Source organism: Monodon monoceros, unplaced genomic scaffold, assembly GCF_005190385.1.
Source record: "Monodon monoceros isolate NGI ecotype Baffin Bay Population unplaced genomic scaffold, NGI_Narwhal_1 Super_Scaffold_21, whole genome shotgun sequence".
NCBI classification, from domain to species: Eukaryota; Metazoa; Chordata; class Mammalia; order Artiodactyla; family Monodontidae; genus Monodon; species Monodon monoceros.
In genome coordinates this window covers 68,443,986-68,453,638 of record NW_021703778.1, presented here as the reverse complement: position 1 = coordinate 68,453,638, position 9,653 = coordinate 68,443,986, and the positions used below count along the sequence as shown (strand labels likewise).

The window sequence follows — 9,653 nt, the reverse complement described above, 5'->3', positions numbered from 1 at the left end:
ACACACACACACACACACACACACACACACACACACACACACACACACACACCTCTAAGAATATCAGGTAGAACCTTCACATCTCAAAGACACAAGGAGAGAACTGCAAGTTCTCCCTAGAAGGGCTTTTATTTCTTTAAGGTCAGAATTCTGAAAAAACGTTTTATCAAGCTGGCTTTCTCTAACTTAACTGCTTACACAATAAAAATCCCCATATTGGCCATTTTCAGGGAGAGATTTCCTTTAATTCCCAATTAAGTAAGTACTTGTAGCTAAGTTTGTATATACATAAACCTGGCTGGGGTATTAGTTGGAGGCTGGCTTTCTGATGCCCCTCATTTAGGAAAGATGTTAGGCCAGTCTCTTACCTAATCACCCAGTTTAGACAGCTCAGTGTCACTCAACTGAGCAACCTAGTGTCTTTCAACCAGGCTCCCCTAGTATCTTTCAGCTGGGAGGTACTTTTTCCCAATGTCTTTCAACCAGGTCCCCCCCCACCCCGTATCTTTCAACTGGGTAGCCAGGTACCTATTGTACACTGCCAGTTAAAACTCAGGAACATCAACCAATAATCGGGAGATCTGAGAACCAGGAGAGACTCACCCAAATTCATCCGGACTCTCCAAGGAGGCGAATGGGCACAAGAGGCCTCTGCTGGTACCAAGGCTCTGGTTCCTCCTAGAGTTCAGGTGATGGAGGGAAGTCTGCTCTGGGTCCCTTTAAGGTCACCCAAACTGTCAACTGAAAAAAAAAAAGCACAGCCTAAAACTTGAGAATTATGTTTTATTTGGGGAATTACTAAGGACTTAAGCCCAGGATACAGCCTCTCAGATAGTTCTGAGGGACTACTCTGAAGAGGTAAGGGAGGAGCCAGGATACACAGGAGTTTTTGCAGAAAACCCAGGTAGTTGAACATCAAAAGATTACTGCTAGGTCTTCCCTGGTGGCGCAGTGGTTGAGAGTCCACCTGCCGATGCAGGGGACACGGGCTCGTGCCCCGGTCCGGGAAGATCCCACATGCCGCGGAGCGGCTGGGCCCGTGAGCCATGGCCGCTGAGCTGAGCCTGCATGTCCGGAGCCTGTGCTCCGCAACGGGAGAGGCCACAACAGTGAGAGGCCTGGGTACGGCAAAAAAAAAAAAAAAAAAAAAAGATTACTGCTAGTTAAAGGAAAACTAGACATCTCAAGTTAATGAGTTTAGTGTTTTTCTATGTATGGGAAGATGCAAGCATCTGGACTTAATTAAATTATTCCTTTGATATGTACCTTAAGTATCTAGGGCCAGGAGCCTGTTTATCTCCATCCTGAGTTCCCCTCCGGCTGCACCACTGGGAGGGAGTGTGGGGCAGCTGTAGTGGCTGATGGCTTGATGGTCACGTCATCCTTTGTTTACTGATATGGCCGGCAACATCCTTTGTCCACAATCCCAAGATACCTGAGGAATTGTGCGTCTAGCTCATGTCCAGAGCCAACTGACGTGGGAGTGGAGCAAGGCAGTGGGGGCGGGGTGTGTCTCGTGATCCTACCCACTCACCTGGAAACCATTTCAATCATTCAGCTAACTCTGCCTGATACTTACTGATTGCTCCTCTTTCCCTTCTCTGTTTCCCCCAAGGTACAGGGATAGCATGCTGCTTTGATTACTTCCATCTGAAATATCAGGTAATCCCTCACAGCTTCATCCCTGCCCTATTTCACCCTGAGTGAAGGTACCCAGACCCCTCTGCTGAAGCACACAGCGGCACTCACTCTCTGTGGAAGAGCTGTCTTCATCTCTGGGTGTCCAGGGGTCACTCTGGGTGTTGTAAGCCTGGGTAGAGGGGCTGACCTCTGCTAGTTACCACATCGTTGCCTCTTAAGAGTGCTGCAGGAAAAACCAGATCTAGTTACACCAACTGTCTAACACATTCACAGTTTGGTTCAGAAAGATGGAAAAAGGAACCCAATTCATGAGGTGAAATTATGAGTGATCTTTCTTTTCTAGAATAATTCCTCTATTTTTACATTATTTGTGCAATATAGAAAATTCAGGAGAGGACTTCCCTGGCAGTCTAGTGGTTAAGACTCCACACTTCCAGTGCAAGGGGTGTGGGTTTGATCCCTGGTCGGGGAACTAAGATTCTGCAGGCCACCATGCGGCACAGCCAAATAAAAAGAAAATTCAGGAGAGGAAAAATACTCAGAAAAGGATTCCTTTCTCTCATACACTCCTAACTGTTACCAAGGAGTTCTTTCTAGCGTCTAACCTAACTCCCAACTGTTGGGGGCAAACCTGGTTCCTTATGTCTTGTTCTCATGGGGTTATGGCACACTTTGAAATTCAACAGGCTATAGAAAAGTTTGCTGCTCAACCAAGAGTGGAAGCATTGTCTGTACCAGTGGTGTGAGTTTAGGCAAGAATTTAACTTCTCAATGACTGTAAAATGAGGGTGATAATGACACTACTTGCTTGGTAGGCTTATTGTAAGAATTAAGTTATATGTTAATATGTAAAACACATTAACAGTGGTGATACTGTTGTTGTTATTCTGCTTTTGGAGATCATAGTCAGGCTGTGTTGGTGGGAAGCAGATCTCCATGCATTCCACTGTGACAACGCTTTACTGTGTAATAACCTGATTAATGTTCGCATTAATCTTTTACTAGCAGGTGAGCTCCTGTCTTAATCACGGCTGAAACCTCAGAGTCCAGAACGGTGTCTGGCACTCAAAAAATTTATTTGTTGGGGCTTCCCTGGTGCTGCAGTGGTTAAGAATCCGCCTGCCAATGCAGGGGACACGGGTTCGAGCCCTGGTCCAGGAATATCCCACATGCTGCAGAGCAACTGAACCCATACACCACAACTACTGAGCCTGTGCTCTAGAGCCCGCAAGCCACAACTACTGAGCCCGTGTGCTGCAACTACTGAAGCCCACGTGCCTAGAGCCCGTGCTCTGCAACGAGAAGCCACCACAATGAGAAGCCCGTGCACTGCAACGAAGAGTAGCCCCCTCTCGCCACAACTAGAGAAAGCCCCGCGTGCAGCAACGAAGACCCAATGCAGCCATAAATAAATAAATAAATAAATAACTCTGTGCCTCAGTTTAAAAATAAATTAATTAATTAATATATTTGTTGATGGACTGAAGATGTACATCCCAGTGAGGAGATGCTCAGAGATGGAGCACCTGAGCTACACATGTGTGGGGTGGGGAGATGCCCACTCATAAAGGCTCACGGCCTTTCAGAGATCAGACTGCTGGAGAAAGACCAGCACCATCAAGGAGGGGAAGCTGATCTGCTTTTTCTACAAAGTTGTCTTATTTTATCCTCTCCCTGGAACAGGGTGGCAGGACAGGTGAGGTAAATCTAGCTGTGACTCTCACAATAATATCGGGGGCTGAGGAAGGCAGGGCTTTGGGGCTGGGCAGGATGGCAGGTAGGCCTTTCCTCTCCCACCCTCTGCAGCTCAAGGCCTTTCCCATGGTTCTATTAGAACAGGAGGGAGAAGGAATTAGGCTTTGCACCTGACACTGAGGGTTTGTGGTTGAGGCTGGTTTATTTCTGGGCCTACCTCAAGAGTTGATATCGACCCTACAGTTGCATGGTGGAATTAGACAAGATTTGGCAGGGGGTGCAAAATCCAATGCCTTCAGGGCCTGGGTGGATAAAATTAAGCTAAATCAGCTCTATTCAAAGTCAGCGGAGAGTAATAAGGGCTGTGTCTGGACAAAGAATGAATGACCCATCTATAAGCATTCCAATGTAAAACAGTTTAAAAATATTAAAGGCAAACAAAATGGGGCTAGGGGCTGAATTTGACCTTCTAGTACTTTGCAAACTCTAATAAAGTAACAAGTCTGACCAGGAGCAAGTCTCCACAGGTCTCTCATTCTCAGGTTCCTCATTTATAAAACCAAGAAAGACGAACTTCCTCATGGGGTTGCTCTAAGAGGTACAGTGAGAACTTGTGCGGAAGCACTTGGATCTGTCAGATACTGAACTGTGTCACAGTTCAAGAGCTTTTGTTTATATTGTTTTAATTGTTTATATTATATCATTTATAGGATTTCTTTTAAATGACTGTGCAGTTGTCACTAGTGGAAATGAGCAAAATAAGCCCCCAAACATCCCATGACATTTCATCTCTCCAAGCCAGTGGCTGGAGCCATACCTGAAGCAGGGAATTGCAGGGGGTGACACTTCATGTTGGTAAGCAGTTCAGAGACAGGGTTTTGGCTTCACAGTCAGGTACCCATCCCGAAGGGCCTGGGGTCTAGAGGAGAGATCAGACAGGCTCTATCAGAGGGCTTCAGTGTGGCCATGCAGGAATCCACACAGTACCGGAACAATTAACAACTCCTCTCTAAGTGAGTGTGAAACAGCCCACTGAGTAAAACTCACCCTGTCAAATCTGATTTTACAAAGGAATGTCAATTGAAGCAATAGTGAGGGGTTTTTTTTGGCTTATCAATTAAAAAGGACTAAAAAATTTAATATCCAGTGCTGGTGAAGACACTGGGGATAGAGGGTAAATCTGATACAGCAGCACAGTGATGCTGTTAAACTGTAAGTGAGATCATGGTCTCTATACTCCAAACTTTCCAGTGGCTTCCCACCTCAGAGGAAAAGCTCCAACGATGGTCTGCCAGCATTGCTTGTAGGGCAAAAACTGAAATCTATCTAAACATTGATGGAAAACTGGTTACATAAATGATATCACATCTTTCCAATAGTCAATTACATAGCAATTAAAAGGAATGAATATACACACTCACACACACACACACACGCACATAGGTAGAAACAACTTTGCAAAGACTATGTAAGAATAGCTGTACTTTTGTCACCAGTAGATACAGAATGAATAAAACCAAACAAACAAAAAAGACCTGGTACTTCATCTCTCAAACCCAGCGGCTGGAACCATACTTGAGGCAAGGAGATATATGTGGTTACTTCTAGGAAAAAAACACTAATTTCTCACTTCATGTACTTTGAAACTGTTTGAATTTTTCCCATATAATGAATTACTTTTATAACTTTTTTAAAACTAGTTTTGTTTTGCTTTATCTGCTTTTTCATTGAAATATACTATCAAAGTTTTAAGAGGGTGAAGAGTGAGCCTGGCAAGACAGATGCAGGCCCAGATCATGAGAGGCCTTTAAAAATTTAGAGTTTACAACATTTTTCAAAGGAGAGGGGGTCCTAAATAAAAAAGTTCAGTTCTACTTTCTTAGACAAATGTAGTACCCACCAAATTTTCTCTGTTTTCTCCCTTTGACCTTTCTTCTAATAACCTCTCTTCCTTCCCTCCTATCTTCTTTCCACAAATGCATATCGAGTGTCACGTGCCAGACCCTGAGGATCCAGTGGTGGATAAGATTCACCCCTATTTACAGAGCAGAGATGAAGTTAATTGAAACTGGAAGTGTACAAAATCGCTTCTTTGTTCAATGAGTCTTTCTATTATTTTAGACTGGGGAAGCTCTGTGGTTTTCTCAAATGCTGTGGAAAAGACTGAAGGAGGATTGAGAGGGAGGTCAGAGTTTCCTCATCAAATACGTTGCAAATGAAGAAAGACATGGAGGAATAAACCTATAGATTAAGAGATTTCAGAGATATATCAAGAGATTGCAGTGATATTTATGAGACAACTGGATATTTGAAAGCTGACTGGGTATTTGATATTAGGGATTTATTGTTAATTATTTTAAATGTGACAATGGTAGTGTAATTGTTGTGGGTTTAAGTCTCTCTCTGTCAAGAGAATGAGAAGACAAGTCGGACTGGGAGAAAATATTTGCAAAATACATGTCTGATAAGGGACTGTTATCCAAAATATACAAACAACACTTAAAACTCAACAAGGGGGACTTCCCTGGTGGTCCAGTGGTTAAGAATCCACCTTCCACCGCAGGGGGCGTGGGTTCTATCCCAGGTCAGGGAACTAAGATCCCACATGCAGCCAAAAAATCAATCAATCAATCAACTAATCAATCAATAAAAGATGTTTTAAAAAAAAAAACTCAACAAGAAGAAAACAAACAACCTGATTAAAAAATGGGCAAAAGACCTGAACAGGTCTTTTTACCAAAGGCGATATACAGATGGCATGTAAGCATATGAAAAGATGTTCAACATCATGTAACACTAGGGAACTGCAAATTAAAACAACGAGATACCACTATACAGCTATTACAATAGTGAAAATCCAGAACACTGACAACATCAAATGCTGGTGAGAATGTAGAGCATCAGGAACTCTCATTCACTGCTGCTGGGAATATATAATGGTACAACTACTCTGAAAGACAGTTTGGCAGTTTCCTACAAAACTAAACATATGCTTACCATACAAGCCAGCAATCTCTCTCCATGGTATTTATTCAATTGAGTTGAAAAACCTATGCCCATGCAAAGCCATGCACAAGGATGTTTATAGCAGCCTTAGTGATAACTGCCAAAACTTGGAAGCAACCAAGATATTCTTCAGCAAACTGTGGTACTTCCAAACAGTGGAATATTATATAGCACTAAAAAGAAATGAGCTATCAAGCCATGAACAGACATAAAGGAAACTTAAATGCATATTACTAAGCAAAAGAAGTCAATCTGAAAAGACTGCTCACTGTATGATTCTAACTATATGACATTCTGGGAAGGGCAAACCATGAAGACAGTAGAAGATCAGTGGTTCCTGGGAGTCATGGGAGAGGGAGAGATAAAAAGAGCACAAAGGATTTTTAGAGCAGTGAAACTACTCTGTATGATACTACAATGGTAGATACATGTCATTATACATTCGTCAAAACCCACAGAATGTACACCACCAAGAGTGAACCCTATAATAAACTATGGACTTTGGGTGATATTGATGTGTCAATGTAGGTTCACAGAGTATAACAAATGTATCACTCTGGTGCTGGGATGCTGATAGTGAAGGAGGCTGTGTGTGCGCGGACAGAGTATTTAGGAACTCTCTGTACTTTCCACTCCACTTTGCTGTGAACCTAAAAGTGCTCTAAAAATAAAGTTTATTAATTTAAAAAATCCTTCTCTTTTAGAGATACATAATGAAATACTTATGGACAAGATGTTACGCTACATAATGAAATACTTATGGACAAGATGTTATGCTATCTGTGATCTGTATCAAAACAATATGTTGGGGAGAAGTGGGTAGGGGTATAAATGGAACAAGACTGAGAATTGAGTTGATAGTAGAAATAGGGTGAAGGGTACATGGGGATTTATTATGCTATTCCCCTATCTTTGTCTATGTTTGAAAATCTTCAATAATAAAAATTTTTAAGAAGACAAAAGGGTCATATCTACAATTTCTTTGGACTTTCACTTTGGTGAAAATAGAGGAATGGGGTAGGATGATGAGGGAAAGCAGATAGCCTGGAGCTTGGAAGTATGATTTGGAAGTGGACACGGTCCAGACTAGAGGAGGCAGGAAGGAAGACATAGGGCAAAGGACAGCACCGAAAATGGAAAGGGAGGGAAGAACAGAAAAGGAATGTGGGCTCAAAGCCTTCCCCTAACCTCTCTCTTCCCCTTTTCCTCACTCACTCACTCCTTACCCTTCCTCTCTGTAGGTGAGGAAGGAAATCATCTTGGGAACTTAACAATGAAGATTCCAGGCACCAACCCATGAAATTCCAATTCAGTCAGCATGGCCTGGGAATCTACATTTTCAACACGTGCGTTGGAGAACTGGATGGGTATATGAACCTCCCTTGAACCCCAGTACATGGCTTCTGTGAGCAGCTTGCTATTTCTGTCACTAACCTTTACTCTGCCAGACTGGAGACCAAATCACTCTCCCTTTCAAAGCCTCTGTGACAGCTGTCTACTGTTTCAAAGCAGGAAAAAATAAAGGGAATGATAGATTATGCAAAGGAAGTTGTTTACCGATTTCCTTTAATGTATGTGTGGAAACATGCAAATGCTAAGGGTCTCTTGAGTGGGAAAAAGAAATTTATTAGCCAGCTATGGCTTGAAAGACCTCTCCTTTAAGACCTTCTAACTCTTTGTGCTAATGTTCTCTGATTTTATATTCACTCAACAACCTTTTGATTTTTAATGGGATTCTACTAAGAATTAAAAAACAAAAACAAAAGCACTTACCATTTGCCCTAAGTGATGTGGTCCTCTTGGTAGTCCTACCTTTTATCATCAGTTTTAACCGATTGCCTTTTGCTTCCCTGGTCTCCTGAAAGCCTGTATTCAGAAGAACTAGAAGATGTGATCACCCATCAGCAAACTAATAAACTTAATCTTTAGGACTGGGTAAGGTAATGAATCAGTCCATGGAGCTGAGCTGGAACTACCAGGAGAACAGTGACCGCAGGGCTAAGTCATCATCACATTAGGGGTAGCTCGAAAATTCCCTTGCCCACACGTTCTTGGCCACATCCCTCCCACTAGGGAAAGAATAAGAAACTACAACGAAGTAATCAGAATGCAGCCTTACTTACCTAGATTCCAGTGCCTGCTCAAGCATAAAAGGGTCTTGAGATGGTGAAACCAGCCAAGTTGGGGAGAGAAGTTCTGAAGCAAATAGGGCAGTCTGCCTGCCCCTGGGCCCTGATGCTGACAGGGTCATTCCCATGGAGTGATGCGCCTTCCTCTGCCACGTCTGATATAAGGAGGGGACAGGAAAGAACTACAAGCCCACACTCTCCCACAGAACAAGTCAGACAGACTCAGTTGTTCGGTTCAAAGCATCCTCCCTCCTTGACCCACCTCCTACCTCGCCCCCTCCCACCAACCAGAAGAAAAGGAGGCAAAGGCCTAAAGCCCTCTAGAGGCCTTTCTGTTCCCACTTGTAACCTATGTGGTACAGCATTGTTTTTTGAACCATAACTACCCAGGGGCCTGCTGGCATCCATTCAGGCCTACCTCTAGCTGGCATTTGCTAGCTCTCTAAGAGGTCAGAAAGCAAGTCACTCCTTGTCCCCTCAAGGACCTCGCTGAGGCACAGGCTGCTATGGGGACACCAAGTGGCGAGAGGTGAGGTACGCGAGGGCCCATGATGACTCACAGGAAAGCCTAAGTGCAAATCCCTCAGCAGCGCACCTTGGCCAAGGCAGGGGAACTGACTGAACTCTCCCTCTACTTCCCTCAAAGGGGTCGGGGATAAAGTGAGCATCCGGGCTGAGGAGACCAAGAGGGAAAGCCTTGACGTGGAAACTGGCTCACGTCAGCTACGAAAAATACACAGCTCAGTATGAGCACTCCTCAGGCAGGAATTACAATTTATAGAGTAGGAAGAGGATTCTGTCAACTAGTTCAGAAGAGGGGTCTGAAGAGGGACGGGGAAGAGGGGCAAATATCAGTGAGGGTCAGGCTGGTGCACCAACGAGCCCAGGTGAGTGAGGAGACAGTGTGAATTGGTCACGGGGTTACCCAGACAGGTGAAGCCCACGGGCCAACGAGAGGCAGGTGGGCAGGAGGCCAGAAACAAATAAGGAAGAGCCCGAGAACGAGGAGGGAGAGAAGAGGCGAACACAGCCCAGGCCCGGCGCAGTTGGGGACTACGTGGGGAGTGTGGTCGTGGCGGTGGTCGCAGACAAAACGCTGCGAAGAGAAGCGCTGAGGAAGACGCACCGGGAAGCTTCTCCGCGGAGTCAACGCCCCACCCACGACGTCCTTAAAGCCCCGCC

General features: G+C 44.3%; 1 protein-coding gene across 6 annotated transcripts in view; it reads right to left on the bottom strand.

Moving 5' to 3' along the window:
* SLC24A1 (solute carrier family 24 member 1) overlaps positions 1 to 9,612 on the bottom strand; it is a 42,168-nt gene extending 32,556 nt beyond the window's left edge. For 3 of the 6 annotated variants that reach the window (XM_029236853.1, XM_029236848.1, XM_029236852.1), the window contains exons 1-6: positions 8,466 to 9,608; positions 8,116 to 8,208; positions 5,237 to 5,371; positions 4,154 to 4,255; positions 1,750 to 1,864; positions 604 to 741 (exon numbers count right to left, since the gene is read on the bottom strand). The gene's annotated coding sequence lies outside the window, so the exon portion shown is untranslated. Of the gene's footprint in view, positions 1 to 603; positions 742 to 1,749; positions 1,865 to 4,153; positions 4,256 to 5,236; positions 5,372 to 8,115; positions 8,209 to 8,465 lie in introns of all 6 variants that reach the window. The other 3 variants (XM_029236849.1, XM_029236851.1, XM_029236850.1) reach the window with 3 other exon arrangements.
* Positions 9,613 to 9,653: the final 41 nt, after the last annotated feature.